This window comes from Cuculus canorus, chromosome 5 (assembly GCF_017976375.1).
Source record: "Cuculus canorus isolate bCucCan1 chromosome 5, bCucCan1.pri, whole genome shotgun sequence".
NCBI classification, from domain to species: domain Eukaryota; kingdom Metazoa; phylum Chordata; class Aves; order Cuculiformes; family Cuculidae; genus Cuculus; species Cuculus canorus.
In genome coordinates, this window is record NC_071405.1 from 10630215 (window position 1) to 10642647 (window position 12433).

The 12433-nt window shown below is 34.7% G+C and overlaps 1 long non-coding RNA gene across 1 annotated transcript; it reads left to right on the top strand.

Moving 5' to 3' along the window:
- Window positions 1-1332: 1332 nt before the first annotated feature.
- On the top strand, window positions 1333-12433 carry LOC128852323 (uncharacterized). The gene is made up of 3 exons (XR_008450084.1): window positions 1333-1403; window positions 3873-4013; window positions 11953-12433. It is a non-coding gene; the product is annotated as an uncharacterized LOC128852323 (long non-coding RNA).

The following is a 12433-nucleotide window of genomic DNA, read 5'->3' on the forward strand; positions in this document are numbered from 1 at the left end:
TCTTTCCCTGCAGCACCACTTCCTAACGGCCCTTCATGTATCAATCGTTAAACACAGAATAGGAATAATATGTAAGGCATAAGGACAAGGCATACAGGACAAGAGATTTTTGAAAACTTTGATCATAGACAACTTTGGAAATTCCAGGTTTGTGTCAAGGACTTTAAGAAAAGTTACTTAGAAGACTTGTTATGATAAATCAACCCTATATATTCAACCATCCAATGAAAACTGGCCATGTCTTCAAGAAGTCTATGTCTATGAAGTGTTAGTCTTGTCACACAGTGAAATAAACCAAGTACTCCTTTGAAACATTACAATTTTGAAAATATTATTTAAAAAAAAATTCTTTTTCTTTTAAATAAGTTCAATAATGATGAATATTAGTGAAACCATAAAAATATGAGATAACATTTACCCCAAGGAGACACATCTTTGTATAGCCTGAACTGAAACAAACAATAGTGATACCATCATCACATAAGAATAAAGCTTCTTCGGGTATGTTAATAACATTTGAAGAATGAAGTAAATGATACATGGTGAATTTGTATTTATTTAATTCTTTTTATGTCATGCTGTGCTTGCTCTTCCTTCTAATAAGTGCTTAGTTTACTAAAGTAATCGTATTGACTTCTACTATGTGGAACTCTGAATAGGGGGCACGATTATAGTAAGGTAGGCTCCCAAAAGAAGGTAGAATAGGTAAGCATGTGTATTTATGTTTAAAAGAGGTGTCATAACTATCATCAGAGTGCTCAAAATCAAGCTATTTATTTGTATTACTTCTCCAATGAACAGGCTGGTGCTAGATTTTGAATAGTGAATATTTTATATAAAATTTTTATGGATAAAAAAGTGTTAATGAGCTTTGAATTTGGGCCTATACTTAAGTTATATATCAAGACTTAAACAATTTCATGTATTTTATTAGTGCAACTCTCATTTCTTTTGTCAACCATAATATTTTTTTCCCCTCGAATTTAGCAAGACAACGTACAGCAATGTCTTAGAATATATCACTATGCTAATGGGTACTCCAACAAACTGGAGTTCAGATATATCACTATGCTAATGGGTACTCCAACAAACTGGAGTTCACATCATTTCTGACACTTCATGTACTTGATGGGAATGGTAAGCAGCATTTACAACTTTGCAACATTATTCCCAAAAGTACTGCCTGAGTCATGTTCATTTGAAAGAGTTTCAGTCCTAGGGAAAATTACAGAATGTACTCTGTTGTAAAGGACTCTGCTAACAAAGTCAGTGTGCAGTCAAAGACAATTATGTTTCTTCTAGAATATTGCAGAAACATAACATTTTCTCTACAGGAATATTGAAAATTGTGTATGTGAATATACATAGTCCTCTAACATGCCACGGTCTTCAGAAGGATGCAGGTATGTAAAACTCTTTTAATTATGCTTTATTGTATAAATTGCATGACATAATTTCTAAAAAGAGAAAAGTATATTTTTCACATATATTTTAAAATATATGTTCTTTTTCATTGTCTCCAAACATGAATTTTTATCCTCTGATTTTTAATAGCATTGCAATGATAATAAGTTGATAATTTAATGTGGGTATTTTGAGTTTTGAGGGTTGGGGGGGTTTTGGTTTTGTTTTTTTTAACCACCCAAATTTTACATTATTTGACTGTGCCAAGGAACTCTTGTTTAATTTTGAAGGATACAAATATTCCTTAAATGGGAATGGAATACTCTTCACAGTGACACAAATGCCAGTTTGTAATTCTGCTGGTGGGCTAGTTATCTTTTTCTCTGGAAAAATTAGTTCATTTTATGCATGTTCTGGGCTTCAGATTAAAAGTGTGGAAATCTAGATACTTAATTTCACTCCCAGCTCCTCTACCATATAAGGGTAATTCTATTCATTTCTTTGTTTATTAAATTCCCAAACAGCAAAAGCCTTATATTTCCTTCATTTCAGCAATATTTGTTTGATCAAGATTGTATTCGTTATCTTGAACCCAAGTTAACAGATTTCATGAGATACACAGGGTTAGACTCTGAATTCTGTATGCATATATCATTCAATATTTTTTCTTTCCTAGCAAGCTAAGAGATATCTTTCTTAATAAGTGAATTCTTTGAAGCATTTGTGCCCTATTCACATCAACAGTTGTAAACAGGACAACTCATCTCATGCTTTTCAGACCTGGAGAAATAAACATGCAGACTGTGCACTGTCACACTGAAATTGGTAGTGCTGTATTCTGACTTGTGCCTAATTGAAGATTTGATTAAATGTCTTCAGCAGGTGATTTTATAAGCTATTACAGGAGGCCAACATCTCGAAGCTTAAGTTTTACAGAACAGTTTGAGTGACCTCTGTACAGATAACATTAGATGCGTTTGGATGTTCCAACGCTACTTCCAGTGGAAGTCAATGAAGCAAGTTACCTTAAGGAAAAATAAGAGAGTAATAATAATGATTCTTTCATCTCCTCATTCTATGTATTCCTATCATAACTGGTGAACTGAAACTTGTGGTTAAAATAATAGAAAAGGAACGTACTATACATTCACAAGTCATATTTCTATTGATGTAATTGAAACAATGATAGTTTCCTTCATGGAAAAATTATAGGAGTTCCCCCTCTGTTATAGGTAAACAGATTTATTTATGTTTAAGATCTGGATATATTTATTCTAGTGTAAAAAGATTTTTTCTGTATGTTGGAAGGGCTTACGTCTCTTTTATCTGATAGATACTTTATTGTCTCTCTGTCAACATCGTCTTCAGGAAAGTAAGAATTACTTCCTTATCACAATTTCTAATTGTAAAATATAATGATTGTAGGTGGATAATGATAGCTGAACAGGGAATAGTATACAAAGCAGAGGAAACAATATTTTAAAAAGAGAAATTACTTTTCTGTTGTGAGGAAAATAAATCAGTCACTCTGTATTTCATATAGAAGTTTCTGAGAACTTGATCTCCCCTCTTCTATGACAAAGAGGTGCTCTGAAATTTTCAATCTCTTTTTACTTTTTATGTTTCTGAATGAAAAAATTCTCTGAGTGTAAGCTACTGTGTCTCACACCACCATGCCAGATTGTTGTGGCTGTGATGCTCTAGGTTCTCCTTTTCTTTTCCCTCTCTCTTTCTCTCCCTTTCTCCCTTTCTCTCTCTCTTTCTCTCTTTCTCTCTCTCTTTCTCTCTCTCTTTCTCTCTCTCTTTCTCTTTCTCTTTCTCCTTCTCCTTCTCCTTCTCCTTCTCCTTCTCCTTCTCCTTCTCCTTCTCCTCCTCCTTCTCCTCCTTCTCCTCCTTCTCCTCCTTCTCCTCCTCCTCCTCCTCCTCCTCCTCCTCCTTCTCCTCCTTCTCCTTTTCCTTCTCCTTCTCCTTCTCCTTCTCCTTCTCCTTCTCCTTCTCCTTCTCCTTCTCCTTCTCCTTCTCCTTCTCCTTCTCCTTCTCCTTCTCCTTCTCCTTCTCCTTCTCCTTCTCCTTCTCTTTCTCTTTCTCTTCCTCTTTCTTTCTCTCTCTTTCTCTCTCTTTCTCTATTTCTCTCTCTCTTTCTCTCTCCCTCCCCCTTTCTCCCTCACCCTCTCCCCTCTCCCTCTCTCCCTCTCTCCCCCTCTCCCCTCTCCCCTCTCCCCCTCATTTTTCTCTCTTTCTGTTTCTGGTTCTCTCTCCCTGTAACTTTTCTCTTCTCTTTCTTTTACTTTTTTTTTTTTTCTTTAAATAATATAAAATGCATTGTGTTCTTCTCTGTTTTATTATGAACAATGTTTTCTGAATGGAACTTCATCCTAATTTAAGTGCCACTAAAATAAAGGTTAGGTTTTCTGACTGTATATAACTTCAGTGGAAAAGATTTCATAAATTACTTTATTGTTTCACAGGCCTTGGAGACTGCTGTTGTGGATGGCAATGAGTGTGACTCATCTGGCTATGGAGCTGGAAGTGTAATATCAAAGAAAATAAATAAGAAGACTGAAAAGAGCATTAAATGAGGAAATGAGGCATGAATGCGTGAGACAGAGGTTAGTCTACTTCATGTAAGTAGATACCACCTAATTACTTGGGAAGCAGAACTTAGTAAGGAAATTGCAAGACCATGAATGAAGTAGCAGCACTCTAGGATATTCCTGACTTCTCAAATCTAGCAATTTCACTTCCAGCAGCAGGTGGCTGCCTTACTGCCATTCTGCAGCATATAGAGGAATAGTTTGAGAATCCCAGCCTTTGAAAGAAATGCATTATGGTTGTTGAACGAGTGATTTGTATTGCTTATATATTTGTTGTCATGATGAGTTTTTTGCATTGCCCATAAGCATCTCATCGTGCTAAGCTTTAAAAAAATCATGCTATTTTTTATTATTAAAAAAATCCCCTGAACTGCACCTGTAGAATTTTTCTATGCAAACTTTTAACAGAGTATGGCTGGAAACTGTAATGTAAATTCTGTTGTGTGGAGAACTGAATTGAGAAGTAGCAATGCAAATAGGGCAATGCCCATTGTCTCTCACTGAGATACCTTCTTATGCAGGAAGAGCACCACTGTTCTCATTTTTACCCCAGCTCTGTGCATTACTTTTGAGGAGCCCTTGCTCTTACCATGCATATTTTTGTCTTAGATCTTTTATTCTTTTACAGAAGAGAAAAGTAACATTTGGTGATCTGCAAAGGCAGCTAAGAGTGAGTTCAGGGCACAATTTTTTTTGTTTTCAGTTGACTGTAGCCTTGACTGGAGCAGAAACACTTTTCCTTTCCTATAGCCATCACTCAACTGTGTTTATATTATTAAATGAAAAAAACACCACCACCCCATTTTATGCAAAAATTTCTTAGGCAAAATAAATATGTCCAGTAAATATATTGAACTATACCTGTAAACAAAATAATTAAGGCATTTGGGAATTCTATTAATGTCTAATTATGTTAATAGTTATAAAAGCATTGGAGTGGCCAAATCTCTAAGAGAAGTTACATAAAGTAGACTTAAATAAGTGACATGTGTCTTTCAAAATTCAGTGCTTACATATCCAAGAAAGCTAAGGACATAGGATGAAATCAGTCAATAATTTCCATGAGAAACCTTATTAACAAGTTCTGTCAACAAAACACACAGGAATTCATAGGGGTGTGCTCATTAACATTTTGCTGTTTGAGCAAATAGTTTTTACTCATAGAGCCAAATGAGATTTTTGCAGTTCATATTTTGAGACTGTGAAATGGTCATTACCACAGCCTGTTGGGAAAACTATGAATAAAAATTGCATGATAAGCCCATTGATTCAATATATTAATGTATTAAATATATATTAATTCATTTAGAGTCTAATTATTTCTTATCAAAATAGATTAGCAAGAGAGAACTTTTTATTCCACAAATTGGATTTTGAAAGAAGTGAGAATGATATAATCCTAAAGGTTATGAAAAGCTTTTTTAATCTAAATTTATCTCTCAGATTTCAGTATAGTCTTCCAGGCAAGTAAGAGGTCTGCGGGCCATTCCACAGGTGAATAACTGGTCCTGGTAACTGGAAGGAGAGAATTATGACTTAATCCTGAGTGGACTTCTTTCCCGCTTGATTTTTTTACAATATTAGCTGTGTAGCAATTAATAAACTTTCCAAAGCTCGTTCATATGAGCTACTGGAATATTACTAAAATTGGCTTCTTGACAGATCTGATTCTGTTTATTACTGGTCTTATACAAGCCAGTTAATTTCCTGTACACCTAAAATACAAATAAAACAAAATATGTTTTAATTAAATCGTAATTATTAGAAATGGACAATTTAAAAACTTAAGAACTAAATAAATCACTCTCCCAATGTCTAGTCAAGCACTGTAAGCTAGAAAACAAATTTAGAGATGTCAAAGGAAAAGATATTTTGTAATAAGCTATAAATAGTGATTTAGAAAATAATTTTTCTTGTAAAGCAAAGTGACATATATATAACATAGATGTAGATATCACGTATTAAACTCAGATCATCCGAGTCTTGGATAAAGCATGAATATAGTGGTTGCCCTTTCAGATAAGATGAGCATTCGAATGAGGGTGGCATCTTAATTGGGACTCTAGAGTCCTAACAGCCAAAATTGTGGAGGAGAATTCAAGTCTCACATTCCCTAATACAGTTTAGGATGGCTGGTGGTAGTTCTACATGCTCAGGAAAAGTTTTTGTAAGAAGAAATATTCAGGTGAAATGATATTTTATGCCCAGCACTCACATTAATGAGGACTCTTCCATCATCTGGCATCTTCACTACTTTCCCTCTGTTATAAACGCTTTCAAACATATTGAACTTACAGTCCAGTGGGAAGGAAGAGTATGTGGAATGCAGTGAATTTATTAAAAGCCCATCTAGTACACTATGGAAATTCCTTTCCTCTTTTTTTTGCAACTCTTACTGAGGTGACAGCATCAAACTACCATTGCCCAGAGGGGATCTAATGTACATCTTCAGCAAAAGAGTCTTAACAGTCAAATACAGATTTAATTTTCCTGACTGTCCCACCTAGAAAAGTGTCAGAAGGAACTCAAACAAGCAGTAATAGATATAAGTGAGTAAACTATGCATAAAAAAAAATGATAGGTGTGGATCTGATATGTCTTTCTACTTAGGAAAATGAGGAATTGATAACCATTTTAAAAACACGGAACTCCCAGTTTTGAAAGGCACTATGAAAATTCATGAAGCTATTTTTTACAAAATCCTTTGATCATTAAGCACCAGTCCTTGTTAAACTGCCATAATACGCATTGAGTAAAACCAGATACATAAAAGCTTCTACAGTTTCATGTACTTTGCCTGCCTTTTTTTATTCCACCCTTTCCCCCCAAGCTAAAAAACAGAAAGCAAAGACTTGACCTCCCTAGACTTGATCTCTCTTCTCAGAAAACAAACCATGATTCACCAACAGCAAGGTTACTGGTAGGTGCTTTTTTTATTATTATTTCTTAAAAAATATCAGCTATATTAAAAAATCAAACTTGAATGTGTTGTCTTTATCATAAAAGAGACCATATCCATTCTTATGGACTTGTGGTTTCATTTATAATAATAAATAGTCTGGCACAATAGTAGGTCCCGACTCTTGTTCATAGCTGTGTTCATGCTTGAAGTCTTCTCCTCTAGCAAATACTCTCTAAATACAGAAAATTTTCTTTCTTGTGTTTAGTAAGGAAAAACATCTGTCTCGATAGTGGTAAACAAACCTTATGGTAGAAGGTAGTGTGGAGAAATCAGAGCTGATCCAGACATTGTGACATTTGAAAGCTGTAGTTAGTCTCTTCCAACAAAAGATGGCAGTGCTCAGTTTTCTTCAAAACTGTAAAGTCCATTCAGTGAAATTAAATGCTTCTAAAAGAGTTCTCTTGTTTTTGTCTAGAATCTGCACATTGAGATCAGTGTTTGTTATTACTGATAAACTAACACGTTAGCCTCTGCTATTTCAAATAATATGTATGTCCGAACTGGAAAAAAGCTATGTGCCAATAATTCATAAAATACTCTTGTAAATTTAGCAGTTTTTAAAACTTCTTTGAGTCTAGTTTAGAATTAATCAAAATCTTACAGAAGAAGTTTTCCACAAATAAGAAGTGAAAGGAAAATGGTTTCTGAGATCCTCTCAGATCTAACTTTTTGAAAGATACCGATCAAAGTATGCCTTTTCCTTGAAAATTTCTGCTTATCTCATACTTGGACCCAAAAGCTGGAATAATTTGAACTTTTCTATTGCTTCATATCAAATTAGATAATGTTGCACTTTGGGGCTTTGCTAAATTTAGGTATAAGTAATAATTTCATGAATAGCATAGTTAAATATTACAAAGACAATAAGGAATGAACGTAATTTATTTAGTGTATTATAGCTCCTCCCACAAAAAAGTACAAAATATCTAATCTGTAATCCAGATTAAAAATTTTGCCTGTTACCATGACTACAGAGAAAAAAAACGCAAAAAAATCAAAAGCCAAACCTAAAACAGTAATAATAATATAAAATAATGAGTAAATAATAGAAAACAATTTAAATACCACTAAGAAAAAAATTAAATACCTCAGCATAATGTAAAAATACACAAAACGATGCATTTTGGGTCATCATCTTCTTCTAATACGATCTGAAGCGTCTAATACATAATGATAATTGAAATTTTCAAAAGTATCCTGAGTGTTTTACACTAAGTAGAGCCAAAGAGGTTGAGATGGGTTTGGATAAAGAGCACCGTTTACTTTCATTTAGGAGGCTTTGTTTCTTGTCATTTTTTTGTGAATCAGCAGTAGAGTAATTTCTGTATCTTATAAGTTGCATTTCAGGTATTTTTCTCAGCCTTCTTTCTGGGTTTATTTTCTAAAAATACTGCCACGTTCTCCTTTGAGAACAACTTTCCTGCTTTTTTTCAATCCTTTGCACACCACCCCCCAAAACAAATATGTTGTTCAAAAAAAAACAAAAAAAAACCCCAAAAGCAACAATAACAATATTAAAAAACCCAAAACAACAAACCAGAAGAAGAAAGGAAAACTACTAAGTGAATAATTCTACATTTTCCACGAAACTTCTTCAATGTGAGAACAATTTTTTTTGGAAGAGTGTGATTTTCTTGCAGTTGAGAGAAACTAGTGAGAGCATGGTGAAACCCAAGAAAATCCCCCATGGTTCTGATGGGTGCCATTTTGAACATAATAATCAGCAGAGAAAATAATCCAATAATCAGATAAAGATCCTGACAAATTCAACTGCAAGCTGTAATTGAAACAAACAAAAATGTTGAAGTTTATGACAACGACATTATAAGAATTCAGACAATGAAACTGTAATTTCAGAACATCAATATTGACCCTTTAATTGGCAAAGGAGTCCCTCCTTCTTATATGTAGCTCACTAGGTCAGTCTTAGCAGCAAATAGAACAATGATACATTGATAAACACTCGTGATTGTTCTCACTGGGTAGAAAGAAAACGGTGGTTTTACAGGTCTAGGCACATTTGCACAGCAAGAAATCACCTTACCTCATTAAAAATACATTACCGCTTTGTTTATCTGTGCAGAAGGGGTTTTAATGAGGTTCATCTTAAATTACTGGTTTGAGAGAAGTGGCATATTAGATAATACTCATGTATTTCAGTCATGTGTTCACTGTAGTAAATCAAAACCAAAAAGCTTCAGCCAAAGAAAAAAACGCATAATGCACTAAAAATCAAGATTTTCATCAGTGTCTTGTGGCTTTTATTCCCCATTATGCATGCAGACTTTGTTCTAATATGCCAGTCTTGGAGTTGGGAATTCCTCCACATTTATACGCTTAGTTAAATTTGCCATTTTTACCCTATATTTTTGTTGTCTTGTGTTATGCTACACAGCGAACTACACACCAGCTTTACCCTCCTTCCTATCTCAGAACTATTTGCTCTTCCTGTGTTCTGCCTGCGTTACTGGAAGGCCATCTCTTCCTCTCTGTATGCTCCTGCCATGGCTGCGTTCATTGTAGTTGGAAAGAGGCGAGTCCTGAGGGGACACTGTAGGAAAGAGTCTTCTAAAGGAGCTGAACTTTCTGTTCCCTTCTTGGTCTTGGAGAACTCTGCTGACTCCTATCATAACCCTGTCTGGCAGATCTGCCCCAGAGGTAACCAAACAGGGGCTCAACTCAGGAAATTCTTGTGATTGTGTTATATTTCAGGTGCTGAAAATATTCATTTTACTGCCAAAGTTCTTCCAGAAGAAAGGCCAAAGTAAGATAGAGTAAAAGAATAGAACATGGGAAGAGGGCTTGTAGTTGGTGCTCAGGATTAAGGCAAAATTTAACAAAAAAAAAATGAGTCCTGTTTAGATACTTGATGGTAGTAAAATGAAATGGAAACTTCCCCACGATGACTTAAAAATGCAGTTGGTTCTTTCCTGAAGGGACAGGATTTTCATGGTGTTCTACTGTTTCATCTTGCTGCATCAAGTAAAACCCGCGAGGTTTGTGGATTGTAGATGTCATCTCAAAAGCTGACATTCTTTCACAACTGATATCACAGTAACATGAAGAGTTAAGTGAGCATTTCCCAGGGGTCATCTTTTTTAACATGCTAATTTAGATGTGCTGAAAATGAAGAACTACTGTTAAATTTTCATTCATAGAGGACATTTTTAGCACAATGTGGGGATCATTAAGGTATTGCAAGTAAAGGATGTTCTGGTTTTATACTTTCTTTGAGACCAGTTTAATTTCAGAATATCTAATTATCAACAGTTACCTCACCATGTGTCTAAAAATATGATAATTTTATGTTCCTTAATATCTCACCAAAATCCATATGCTAAAAAGCCAAGCACTATAAAATTTAATAGAAAGCAGATTTCACAGTATAGTACCGCAATTGTATAGCCAAATTCCTTAAAATGAAACTAAGATATTTGATCTTCAAATTCAGGCGTATGTTATAGCATTGTTTTCAGAAATAACTGTAGATATTGGGACTCTTCAATAAGTGATAGTCAGAAACTCTGATTTTGGCAGCTTGAAGACATCTGTTGCTTTTCTTTGAAACTTAAGCTATGCCTTCTTTTATGCTGACATTGTATCAAACATGTAGACAGAATAGGGAAAAAAGGTAATTATTCTTAAACACTGGGTAGTAGTGTGGTATTCCAATAATCCTCTTCTCTCTGAGAAAGATTTACCACAAATATTTCTGAAATCATCAGAGAAAAACTCATTTTAGCTCTTCTCCCATCTACTGCTATTTCTTAACCTCAGGAGCAGCACTTTTTTCTTTATACTTTGCTGGCAAGTGACTCCTCCTCTTCCTCCCACCGTATGTTTTGTCTTGAAAACAATAGTTTCTTGTATCATCAGGAAAGAGCTTGCTATGCAGGCTGCCCTGGCCTGATGCTTCCTGACCCTACCACTGGAATCAATTTCTATCTGTTTTACTCTTCACTATCTCCCAGCCCTGTTAAATTAAACTTCACACAAATCGTCTAAGTATGTGGAACAAAACCAGGTACAGAGCTTACCTGCCTAGGGCACAAATGAGAGCTTAAATTCTTAAGTCTAAATGTACAGCTTATTCACTGACATAAGCTCCTGGAAGTGCCTAAACCCATAGAGATCAAAGACCACAAGATGATCGTTGTATCGTGATTCATGCGATCTTTGGCTCTATGATGTATTGCTAAGGTTGTACACCCATTTAACATTATAGAGTCATTGGAGAAAATATGAAATCAAGGATAAGACTCTCACTGTCAGGAGAATATCCTGACCACTTGTTATTTTAGTATTGAAAGATAAATGAGTAAACTCCTCTCCCTGCCCCTGGCAGATGAAATCTGTAGGCACTTAACTACACTTGAATGTGTAAGTTTTGGACCATGTTGTGAATAAGCCAATAGTCTAACATGAGACTTTAAAAAAAACCCACAAAATAAAAGTAGATTTTTCAACTCAAGAAAAAAAAAAAAATATTTGCTTTGTTCCAAAATTAGACATTGTGACCATTTCGTAAAAGGATATTTGACAGTTCTGTGTTTTGGGTAGAAATAGAAAAAAGGAATGTTAGAAATCCTGAAAGACAACGTATTCACTGTTGCTTTCCCTCCTCGAAACCAAAACAAAAAACCCCAAAGTTAAATGCATCTGGAACAAAGACCAGAATAGAAAACCATTGTAGGCTTTCCTATCTCAGGTTCTCTGATACAAATATAAATGATGGAGATGTTATGATGTTGTTGACCATGCAACTTTTCTTCAGATATTAACACATGTTAAAATGAAATAATGTTAAGGATTCTAGCTTATCTTCATTACATTTTTTTTTTGTTGTTTGATTTCCTTCACTCTCTGACTGTATGAGTTCAAACAACCTTTTTCTCCTCTTTTTTTTACACTTCCTCCATCTTATGGAAAACATATTGCTTAGGTTTTCTTACACTACCTTTTCATTTAACTGGCACCTGTTTCTAATTTCAGATGTTGGGATTACGAATTACTAAGAAAACCAAGCAGATGTGAATTTTCTTCTCATGGAGAGATGGCAAACCTGGCCCAGACATGGAGTAACAAAATTCTAAATGTGGCAATGGCCATTCTTTTTTGGTCTATCTGTTTGTACTGGATGTTTTGGTGTTGGTTTTCTCTTTTAACCTCATTCAGAGTATGTGTTTTTGAAGAACCATAGACTAATTTGTTGCAATCCACGTTAAAATGTTCCCTTGTATACAGATGGGTAACGAATAAAATTCAAAAAAGTAATTTAGTTAATGGGTTTTTAAAGGTCCGTGGAGTGTCTTCGAGTGGTTCAGGTAGGTAAAATTCATTCTTTAATATCCCCTATTGTTTTTTTCTCCATTTTTTCTTTTTTTTCTCTGGTGATGGACTGAATAAATATTTTTTCTATTTTCCAGATTACTTTATATATTCTTGTTTTCCAGCCACTCTTCCCCAAGCCTGT